The sequence below is a fragment of the Hemiscyllium ocellatum genome, unplaced genomic scaffold (assembly GCF_020745735.1).
Source record: "Hemiscyllium ocellatum isolate sHemOce1 unplaced genomic scaffold, sHemOce1.pat.X.cur. scaffold_304_pat_ctg1, whole genome shotgun sequence".
NCBI classification, from domain to species: Eukaryota; Metazoa; Chordata; class Chondrichthyes; order Orectolobiformes; family Hemiscylliidae; genus Hemiscyllium; species Hemiscyllium ocellatum.
The window spans coordinates 680,639-692,741 of record NW_026868290.1 but is presented as its reverse complement, the minus strand read 5'-3'; the positions used below and the strand labels follow the sequence as shown (position 1 = coordinate 692,741).

Sequence of the window (12,103 nt, the reverse complement as noted above, 5' to 3'; positions counted from 1 at the left end):
CTCAATGAGTATTTTGGAGTTGGGTGTAAACAGAGCGAGGTGGGACAGGGAGAAGGTGAAGCTGAAACTCCGTTTTGTTTCAGCCCATTCAGAAATTCACATGGTCCCAAAGGTAACAGCCAGTTTGTAAGCGATACCTGTGGAAATTTTGTAACAGTTTTTAAGGTATAACGTATCAACTTAAGTAAAGAATACGGGATTTTGATTACAATGTTTGAAGGGTAGGAAGATTGCTCGCTCATTTAAATTCTCTAAATGGGAGTAACTAGCTGAATCTAGAGAGCCTGTGTGACAGGAGACCTCAGACCCATGGTGTGCTCCTCTTGTACAATGTGGGAAAATTAGGGATGTTTCCAGTGTCCCTGACGGGCTATGTGTGCAGGAAATGTGCCCATCAGCAGCTACTGGGAAACTGCTTTTCAGACCTGGAGCTGTGAGTGGACTCACTGTGGAGCATCTGCAATACTGAGAATGTTATGGACAGCATGTTCAGTGAGTTAGTCACACTGCAGGTGAGGGTTACACAGGCAGAAAGGGAATGGGGGACCATCAGATCAAGTAAAAGGCTCAGGAAGGAAGTGCAGGAGTTCCCAGTGGTTATTCCCTTCCCAAACAGATACTGTATACCGCTTGGGATTCGTGTGGGTGTGTGCGTATGTGTTGGTCTCAGAGGCAATCAGCAACAGCCAGGTTCATGACACCGTAGATAGCTCTGCTGCCCAGAACGGGAAGAAAGAGAGTGACAGGGGATTCAATAGTCAGTAATACAGACAGGCACTTCTATGGCCACAGCCATGAATCCAGGATGGTATGTTATCTCCCTGGTGATAGGATCGGCGACATCATGGTGCAGCTACAGGACATTCTGGAGCTGGAGGGTAAACAGCCCGTGGTTGGAGAACACATCAATACCAACGACAGCATGAAACAAAGGGATGAGTGTTTGAAAGCTGGATATTGGGAGAGCAGGGACACATTATAATGCAGCTCCTGAAATGAAATGATGTCAGACTTGCTCCCAGTGCCATGTGCTAGTGAGAGCAGGAATAAGAGGGTAGATCAGCCGGATATGTGGCTGGAGAAATGGTGTACCATGGAAGGGTTTAGATTCTTCAGGCATTGGGAGCGTTTCTGGGTTAGGTGGGAACTGTACCAGCCTGACCGGTTACCCCTGGGCAGAGCTGGGTCAAATCTCCTGGGGAGGGGGGGGGGCGCTATTGCCAGTTCCATTGGTGAGGTATTAACTAGTCTGGCAGGGGGATGGGAGCTAAAGTGTCAGGTTAGATGGGTCAGATTCAGGACAGAGAGTGGGAGGTAGAATATTAGTGATGTAGTCAGCGGCTCCGAAAACCAAAGGAAAGGAGGATTAAACGAGGATTGAGTCCCTCTTCATCCATCAGTCCTGACATCCCAGGAATCAGAGTCAACAAAATCTGGCGCTGTACAGCTCTCTGTCTCCAGTGCTTCAGCAAAATGGTGGGAATCTGCAACAAACCCAAGAAGTGCTGGAGATCCCCAGCAGGTCGGGCAGCATCTGAAATGGTGACACCTGCAGGAAACATTACAGCCTTGGTCATCTTTTTCACTGTCCACTAAACCTCCAATTTTGGCGTCATCTGCAAAATTACTAATACCTCCTATGTTTACATCCAAATCATTGATATAAATGATGAAAAATAGTGGATACACACCAGTCCCTGTGACACTCCACAGGCCTCCAGTCTGAAAAACATCCCTCCACCACCACTCTCTGTCTTCTACCTTTGAGCCAGTTCTGTACTCAGATAGCTGGTTTCTGCTTTATTCCATGCGATCTAACCTTGCTAACCAGTCTCCCATGAGAAAGCTTGCCGAATGCCTTACTAAAGTCCACGTTGATCATGTCGACCAGTCTGCTCTCATCAATCATTTTTGTTACTTCAAAAAACATTCTACCCCCTGGAAAACATAACAGTTACAGCATCAGAATAATCAGCCCACCGTGTCTGTGCAGGTCATGATGCCATTCTAAACTAATTCCATCTGCCTGTACATGATCCATATCCCTGATAACCTATGCCTGCTTATGTGTCTGTCCGAATGCCTGTTAAATTGTGATTGTTTCTGCCTTCCCCATCTCCCAGGAGAATACATTCTAGTCACTTATCAACTTCTGTACAAGACACTTGTCTGACACAACTCCCTTTAAACTTGCACAGATTTGTTGGAAACGCTGAGCAGGTCGTGCAGCATCTGGGAAGACAAATCAGTTAAAGTGTCTGGTCTGGTCTGGTCACCCTTCCTCACATACATTAACTCTAATTTCTTTTCACAGATGCTGCTAGACCTGCTGAGCTTTTCCAGAAACTTCTGATTCTCTTCCTGGTTTACAGCATCTGCAGTTGTTTCGGTTTTCATATCCTTTAAACTTTCCCCCTCTCCTCTAGAATTTGTCATTTCCACCTTTGGGAAAAAAAATCACATTATTCGTTTGGACTCCCCTACTCTGGGGGAAAAAAAGAAACCATGACTAGTCACCCTATCATTGCTCCTCATAATTTTATAAAGTTCGATAAAGCCACCTAAAGTGTCCAGTGCTGCAGGGAAATAGCCTCAGCCTATTCAGCCTCTCCCTATGATTCAAATGTTCCAATACTGGTAACACCCTCGTAAAACTTTTCTGAACTCTTGCAAATTTCCCAACATCTTTCCTCTAGCAGGGAAACTGGAATTGAAAGCAGTCTGGGCATTTCAAAAGTGGCCAAGCCAATAAACTGTGCAACTGAAACCTGATCTCCCAACTCCTATACTCAATGCACTGCCCAATAACAGCTAGCATACCAAACACCACCTTCACTGACCTGTCTACCTCAACCACACTTCCAAGGAACTATCAACCCACACTGCAAGAACCTGCTATTAAGAGGTTGAGTCCTATTCTGGTAACATCTTTCTGAAATCAGGGAGACTACAATTGAATGCAGTATTCTAACACTGGCCTCACCAATGCCCTACTCAGCCACAACGTGACCTCCTAACCCCTATACTCAGTGACAGAATCCCTACAGTGTGGAAGCAGGACTTTTGGCCCAAGAGACCATACCAACCATCGGAACAGCATTCCACCCTAACTCTGTGACCTACCATTCCCCAAAGCTAATCCAGCTAACCTGCATGATTTTGGATTTGTGGGAGGGAATTAAGAGCACCCAGAGGAAGCCCACGCAGAGACACAGGGAGAATGTGCAAACACCACACAGACAATGGAATCGAACTAGAGTCCATTTATTGATCAGCATGTTCCAAATGCCACGCTCAGCACCTGATCTCCCTGAAACTCACTTTCCAGAAACTATGCAGTTGTTCTGTGACCTTCAGGCGGAATTAAGCTGAGGAGGAGAAAACAGGAACAGGGTTGAGTTGTAGATCTATAAAATAACTCTTCATCTTCCCCCTCTCTGTTCCCCTGTCTCCTCCCACTCTGTCTGTTCCCCCCTCTCTATCAGTCAGCCCTTTGTTGGTCACCACCACCCCTGTCGCCCCCCCGCAATCGTTCTGTCCCCCTATCTGTCGGTCTGTTGCGCCCTCAGTCTTTCCCCCTCTCTGTCAGTCGCTCCCCCGTCAGTCTCACACCCATCTTCCCCCGCCCCCACGTCGGTTGCACCCCCCTTGGTCCGTTCCCCCTCTCTGTCGGTCGCCCCCCACAACCGTCAGTCACCCCCTCTGTTCCCCCCGTCTGTTCCCCTCCTCTCTAATCTCACTTTCTATCCTCAACCATTTCTGTCCCACCACACTCGATGCACCCACCCTCTCTCTCCCTCCACCCACCCCCTCCCAGTCCCCTAGTTCTGTATTCCCCCCACCGCAGGGAAAATATCTTCTCTATTTACCCTATCTATGCCCGGCCTGATTTTAAAAATCTCTTTCCGCTCACCGTTCAGCCTCTGATGCTCCAGGGAAAACAGCCTATCCAGCCCTGGCAGCATCCTATAATTCTTTTCTGACCCCTTTCAAGTTTGCGAACATCCATCTGATCGGAAGGAGACCAGAATTGCAAGGAATATTACAAAAGTTGCTGAATCAATGTCCTGTACAGCCGCAATAAGACCTTCCAACCCTTGTACTCAATGCTCTGACCAATAAAGGCAAGCAGACCAACTGCCACCTTCACTAATCTATCTACTTGCTACTCTACTTTCAAGGAACTATGAACCTGCGCTCCAAGCACTCTTTGTTGAGCAGCACTCTCCAGGAACTTACTATTAACTGTAAGTCCTGCTAAAGGTTGCTTTTCCAAAATGCAGCAGCTCGCATTTTTCTAAACTGAACCTCTCAGCCCATCACCCAGCTGATCCAGATCCTCTTGTACTCTGAGGTAATCTTTTTCCCTGTCTACCACACCTCCCATTTTGGTGTCATCCACAAACTTATTTACAATACCTCTTATGTTCACATCCAAATCATGGATATAAATGATAAAACATAGTGGATCCAGCACCGATCCTTGTGACACTCCACTGGTCACAGGCCTCCAGCCTGAAAAGCACCCTCTGCCTTCTACCTTCGGGCCAGTTCTGTACTCCATACGATCTAACCTTGCTGACCAGTCTCCCGTGAGGAACCTTGTCAAACGCCATACTGAAGTCCATGCTCTGACCTCAGCAATCTTCTTTGTTACTTCTTCAAAAAAACTGAGTCAGATTTATGAGACATGATTTCCCATGCACAAAACTGTTATTAATATCCAGGATTTAACTCTGTACATCGGGGTCTGCGTTGCCCAGTTATAGGTGTTAATATTCGGGATGAAGTTCAAGTACGCCAGCATTTTGTTAGTGACTGTGTGTTGAGTCTTGTTAATATCGTCAACACAGGTTTTGCCCACGAGGAAATGGTGGCAGTGTCCTTACCTCTAGACCAGGAGGATTGAGCTCAGAGTTGAGGAACAGCATCTTTGAAGAGGATGATCAGAAAACCTGCCCAAGCCACCAGGCCATACTGTCTCCCAGCTGTCCCTGCCTCAGCCTCCAAACAGAACCTTCCTGTAGTTTCTCTCCTGTCAGACTCTCCCATTGCACAGTTTGTCCAGGATCCCCTCCTGCTGCTGCATTGATCCTGTCCCTCACTGACCTGTCCATCCCCAAGTGTCCTCCACATTCATTCATTGTTTACAATCTCATTACCCCAGTTCTCCAGCCCCACCCCTTCCCATCTATGGAGACGACTCAGTGGTTAGCACTGCTGCCTCACAGCACCAGGTACCCGGTTTCGATTCCGGCCAAACCCAGAGTTTATGCATTCTCCCCATGTCTGAGCAGGTTTCCTCCGGGTGCTCCAGTTTCCTCCCCCAATCCAAAGATGGGCAGGACAGGTGAATTGGCCATTCTAAATTGCCCCTCGTATTAGTTACATTAGTCAGGGGTAAATATAGGGTAGGGGAATGGGTCTGTGTAAATTACTGTTTGGAGGGTCGGTACGGACTTGTTTGGCCGAAGGGCCAGTTTCCATACTGGAGGGATCCTGATATATTGGGCAGCAGCTGCTGTCAATCACCCGGACTCCTGTATGATCGGGAGCACGTGCTGTAGGAGGGGAGGCCAGTGTATGGGCACAGTGCTGGCCAATTGTGGGAGTATGCACAGTACGGGTCAGTGCCAGGGAGGGAGGCTCTGGGTGTGACGGATTAATCTGTCATTGGCAGCTTCCTCCCTCTGGGAGCAGGACCCAGGGGAATGGCCCCTTTCCTGGCCCCCCTGCCATGTGATCAGGCTATCAGTGGGGCAGCATTTTGTAGAAAGTTATCAGAACTCTTTTGTGAAGATTCAGGGTTTTTATGGAAAGGGACAAGGATGGGCCTGCAATTAGAGCTGTAATTCGGTTCATTTTAGTAAGACGGGTTTTGGCCAGAGTGTGCAGGAAACAGGTGTATGCAGGGTATGCAGGATGGTTGCCGTCCGGGGTTCCCGAACAACACCCCCGCCTACCCCCCCGGACTCAGAGCCAGACTCATTGATTTGGTTCTTAGTCCGCAGACAAGAGCTAGGAAACTGAATTCAAAGAGAGGAGAGAGTGTGAGAGAACTGGGTGTGGAGGGAAGGAGTGGGGAGGTTGGTGTGGATTTCAGTTCACAGAAGAAAGAAATTGTTAGACTGAGAGTTAAAACTTTGGTGAACAAGAAACTACAATTTATTACTATAATTGTCTTATAAAGATCCATCCTGTATTAATGTGGTGAGTTGTTTTCTCAGATGTAGGATACTGAAAGGGTGGATTTGCAGATGAGAAATTCAAATTGAACTTCATGTTCAGATCTGATAGTTACTTGATCCGTGCCGGTCTGAATATTCATTGGCCTTTTCATGTGGAAGGAAAGGTGTGTATTCTGTCCGTGGGCAAATATTCCAAATCTCAATGTGACTGGAAAAATACTGAGACACAGCCAAGTCCATGTTAGTGTGGTGACTGGGGAGAATGACTTCATTTTGTTTTTGAAAATCTGAAAAAACATGGCATGTTTCCCAGGAACAATTAAGCCACAGCTTTGCTTTGCAGAAGGACAAGTCTTTAATTAACCATACAACCAGAAAGACACAAGGATACCTGCACCATGGGAAACACTATGAAAATGGGATTGTTGAAAAGGATTGTAATCCATTGGCATTCTCACGTTGGTTCCAGCGCCGTGGGGAAACACTGGAAATGTGCTGAATGCAGTGTAGGTTTCAGTTATTAAAGTGTAAAAAGTGCAGAACAATTTACAAGGATGTTGTCAGGGGTTTGAGTTATAGGGAGAGGTTGGACAAGCTAGGATTTTTTTTGTTTAGAGCAGAGGAAACTGAGTGGGTACTGTTCTAGAAGTGTATAAGAACATGAGGGGCATGGATAAGGTGAATGCACTGTGTTTTTTCCCAGGGAATCAAGGACTGGAGGGCATCAGTTGAAGGTTGGAGGGGAAAGAATAAAAGGGAAGCTGAGGGGCAACTGTTTTACACAGAGGGGGTATGTATATGGAATGAGCTGCCAGTGGAAGTGGTTGTGGTGGGTACACTCTCATAACAGGTAAAAGACATTTGGACAAATACATGGATAGGAAAGGGTCAGAAGCAGATGAGCCAAGTGCAGGGAAATGGGGTTAGTGTGGATGGACATTCTGGTCAGCATGGGCCAGTTTGGGCCAAAGGGCCTGTCTCTGCTGCAGGATGCTATTTCTCCCACTAACACTGTTGGTATCCTGGGATGTATTCCATCAGGGTAATGAGACTTGTGTACATTTAGCTCCATTAGCTTGCCCAGCTCTAACACTTTCATGATAATGGTTATTTCTAGGTCCTCCCCTTCCTCAGTCTCCTTATCAATTACTGGCATATTCTTCGTATCCTCCACTGTGAAGACTGACTGCTGTGTACTCATATTCCTGAACCCTGCTGGATAGCAATAACTAGGTTCAGAACCCTGCGAGGTCTTCTTTGAGTCTTTATTGATGAGACATGGCAGTTACTTGGATAGTGTACATGCAAAACACCTCCAGGCCGCATCAGGTAACTCCCCATCTGTCCGGTGTACGTCTCCCATTCTTATACCTTTGTGGTTTGGGACTTTGAATAGAGACTGTCTCTCAGTATTTTCTCCATGGCAACGGTCAGTTAGAAAGTCTAGTTCAGTTTAGCATTTGTGGTTAAAACATACACCCCTCCCCCCACACCCCTGTGGCTCCCTCAAGTATCTGACAGGCACTTCAGTTTCAGTGGGGTTGCCTATCAGGATTCTGATATGGAGGAGCCGGTGTTGGGATGGGGTAGACAAAGTTATAAATCACACATCACCAGGTTATAATCCAACAGGTTTATTTGGAAGTACAAGCTTTTGGAGTGTGCTGTGATTTTTAACTTGATCAGGATTATCTCTATGGTCACAGTTACAATTACAGAGGCCATATGTTCCCCACACAATAGGTTCCCCTCTAGCAGTGTAAACTGCTATTCTGGCCCTGAGGATAGCTACTCATCACTTTTCTCCCCCAATCCCATCTAGCTTTCTGTTGATTGTTAAAGTTTTTTTCTCTTCTCCTAGTTTCTTCGTGGTCGTTGCCAATTTGTTTGCCTTCTATTTCAATTTGATAGACTCCCTTATTTCCTGAGCCACTCATGGCAGATTATACTTTTTCTGAGCACTTCGAAAAATTGCTTTGGTATTCCCCCACTGTCCGTCAACTTTCCCACCCTAAAGTCTTTGCTTCCAGTCTACATTAGCCAGCTCCTGTCTCACCCTATTGTAGTCTCCTTTGTTTAAGCACAGGATCTTGGGATCGGATCTAATCTTCCAGCTTTCCAGCTGTGTTCTAAGTTCAACCAGATTTATCAGAAGTCTTTTATCAGATTACGAGGTGAGGCAAAGTTTCCTGGGTACTTTGTGTTTCATTGTCAAAGACCTTAGATATGTAGTAAAGTATAGGATAGATATTCACAACAGAGTATTCTGGACGGTGTGAATGTACTACACAGTCTAAAACCATAAATCACTGTCTCCCCTGAGTTTAAAATTGCAAAATCATTATCTCCCACTTGCTTCCTCACTATCTAGGTTTGGAACGCTAATCCACCTGACTATCCTGCTTTTTCCAAAATCTCCTTTGGTGAAGGTGGTGAGTTTTGGATTCAGCTTTCCAGTTATTACCGTAAGAAGATGAGCACTGGGCACAGGAGAGGCAATGCAGCCCTTCGAACCAGCCCCACCATTTAATACGGTGATGATTGAGCTCACCTCGGTCCCAGCTGGATTTTCCCACCTGCTCTCTCACCCTTCATCTCATTACAAATTCAACATCTGTATCTCTTCATTAAATCTGCTCATTGTCCTGGTATCCACCGTATTTTGAATAGGGAATTCCACAGATTCACAATACATTGAGATAGGTACATTCTTCTTCATGAGAATAGAATAGAGTCCCTACAGTGCAGAAACAGGTTATTCATCCAGCAAATCCACACCAGCCTATGATGAGCATCCCATTCAGACCCACCCTGTCCCTGTAACCCTGCATTTCCCATGGCTAATGGCCTAACTGGCACATACATGGACACTGTGGGCAATTTAGCATAGGCAATCCACCTAACCTGCACATCTTTGGACTGTGGGAGGAAGCTCGAGCACCCTAGGAAACCCACACAGACATGGTGAGAATGTGTAAACTCCAGACAGTCGCATCTGGCTGAAATAAAACCCGGGTCCCTGACGCTGTGAGGCAGCAGTGCTAACCACTCAGCTACATCTGCTTAAAATCTGCTACCCCTTATTAACCACCCCACCCCGCAATCTGTGTTCCTTACGTCAGAAATCAGGTTGTGGAAGCGGATGTCTCAGTAAAATCCAGTGACAGCCCGTGTGTCCTGTGTGTCTGAATGGGGATCCAACCTCCAGCCCACACCTTTCATTCACAATCCAGAAACATGTCTCCAGTGGCTTCATGGGGGCTACAACTCCCACAATCCCTGAGGCAGGGACTACGCGTGTGAGGGGAAGCCCAGAACTGCACATGTACAGAATATGGGCGGGTTTTGGAGCATGTGCTTTGGGGTAATTAGCGGAAAGCATTTGACACTGTGATTGGCTGGAGGAGGAAGAAATCCGCTTGTAGTATTGACAGGTTGGGGGGTCAAAGTGTCACCACACCCAAATGGGACCAAGTTCCATCCCCAACTTGTCATAATGCTGGGAATCGACCAATGGGAAACAAAGAAGGATCTGACCCATTCTCCCAGACTGAAGGTTCCTCTTCTGTCCAGGATCTGCAACCACCCTTTCTGTTTCCTTTTGTTTCATTCTGCTGTTACATTATTGACTTGCAGCAACTGAAGGGAAAGGAAGTGAACCCAGAAAGGGTGCAGAGTCTAACCAGGGACGGGAAGTGGTGGCATGGATCTGTTTACCAGTAACTCCATGAGAATGGGGAGGGTGTACATTAGGGACAGCAGAGGCAGAATGGTGGGAGAGAGTAAGTGGGCTGGAGGGTTACAGCTTTTGCGGAAGAAAGGGGAAAAAAGATATTATAGAGAAACTAGAATTGTCTGCTCTGAATTTCTAATCTGTACATATTTGTTTATTCAGGGTGCTCAATGGTGAAGATTCACAGCCTGAAATCTCAAACTCATGTGCAGATTGTGATTAAGTTAACCAGCATTTGAAGAACCAAAGATAGAGAATAACTTGGCCAAAATCCAGCAACACTCTCCTTCCCAGCATTGTCTGTCTCTCTGCGCCAAATGGACTGTGAATGGTTCAAGACAGCAGCTCACTACCATCTTCTCAAGGGTAACTAGAGATGGGGAATAAATGCTGGCTGAGCCAGTGATGCCCATATCCTGGAAATGGTTTCTATCTCTAGTTGCTGAAACCCAGTTGATGTTACTGCAGGATGATGAGGGATACTGAGTGCATCCTCCAGGAGGCAGCACCATCACATTACCCCTGCCTACACCCACACAGTAACACAGCAACGTCACTGGAACAAAAGGCAGTGAAACCAAAGGAGGACTTAGATATAGTTCTTCGAGGTAAAGTCATGAAAGGGGTTGGAACACAGCAGGAACAGGAGACTGAGCTGGATGGTCAGCTGTTTCCCATCGAAAGGTGGAGCAGGATTGAAAGGCTGAATGGTCTCCTCCTGCTGCTATCTCCCAGGTATGTATATAGCCATGGAGCCCGGGAAGGAAGGAGTGGGCAGGGATTCTCCAGGAGATTGCACTTTCACAACAGTTTTCAGTGAGGGATGGTTTGATGGATTTTATTTAACATTTATCTTTAACACAAGGTTTGTAAATTTGCTTTTAAAATATTGTAGCTATTTATTCCACAATAAATAAAACTAAAAGAAAAGAAATGAAACTATCTGAATGTAACAGTTTTTAAAATTTCAACGCCCTGTAAAACAAATCCTGTCTATTCCTGGACACCATCACTTTCCAGTTACTCAAGCTCCAGGGAAATACTCCCTCCCTGTCTGAACCTTTGGTTTGATTTAACTGCTTTTCAGTTCTGGTTATGTGAGCTGTGAAGTGTTCTTTATTCCCCATTTCTCTGACCCGGACGTGTTATCTCACACAGCTGAGCAACCTTCCCACCATCAACATCAACACCCTCCATTACACCATTTTGGTTCCCATATAATCACCAGCAGTAAACCACCCATGTAACCAATTGAATATTTATAAACAACGCCCCTTACAGGCAAAGCAAACCATTACAAATGACAAAGTGGGAAGAGACCAAATCAAAGTAGAGTTGGGGGTGAGGGGGCAGCGATGGAGATAAAGCACTGTATCCACTGCGGTACCCACCTCTATCTAAAGACACCGGGAAATTTGAGATGCATTGCATGCTCCTTCTCCAAGGACACCCTGTTGTGTCGACTTTATCCACAATCATAGAATAGAATCCCGACAGTGTGGAAGGAGAGCATTGGCCCATCAAATCCCACCAACTATCCAAACAGCATCCCATCTGGAGCACTCCACCCCTGTAACACTGCATTTGCCATGGCTGATCCACCAAGTCTGCACAATCCTGGACACTGTGGACAATTTAGCATGACTGATCCACCTAACCCACAAATCTTTGGACTGTGGGAGGAAACCAGAGCACCTGGAGTGGACCCAAACTATCCTGGGGAGAATGTGCAGACTCTACACAGGCTGTTGACCAAGGCTGGACTCCAACCTTGTACCTGGTGCTGTGAAGCAGCAGTGCTATAGAGCAATTTAAATCAAAATAAATGACCCCTGCTCATTGCTGTTTGTGGAGACTCATTGCCCAGAGAGACATCCTGAGATTCAGAAAGAGACAATATGAATTTAGTCAACTCCTGTCAAGTTAATGTGATTAACAACAACATCAATACTCCAACAGTGTCATCAGACCTCGTGCCTACTCTATCATTTACGATTTTTACCCCATGGGAAGTTTGTTACCAGCTTCAATGACAGCCATAATGCTCTGACCACTTTGACAGAGCCAGTGCTAGTCAGTTCTAATAGTTATCAATAGATTGTATCTAAACAGGATGCCCCACAACAGGAAGTGCTCTGGCACTCAATGCCCGTAAGTCAAGGTCATTTTCCTAAAACCACTC

The 12,103-nt window shown here is 46.2% G+C and overlaps 1 long non-coding RNA gene across 1 annotated transcript in view; it reads left to right on the top strand.

Moving 5' to 3' along the window:
- LOC132812805 (uncharacterized) overlaps positions 1 to 10,505 on the top strand; it is a 28,612-nt gene extending 18,107 nt beyond the window's left edge. The window contains exon 3 of the long non-coding RNA XR_009643788.1: positions 10,084 to 10,505. This is a non-coding gene — a long non-coding RNA (uncharacterized LOC132812805). The remainder of the gene's footprint in view (positions 1 to 10,083) is intronic.
- The last annotated feature ends 1,598 nt before the right edge of the window (positions 10,506 to 12,103 follow it).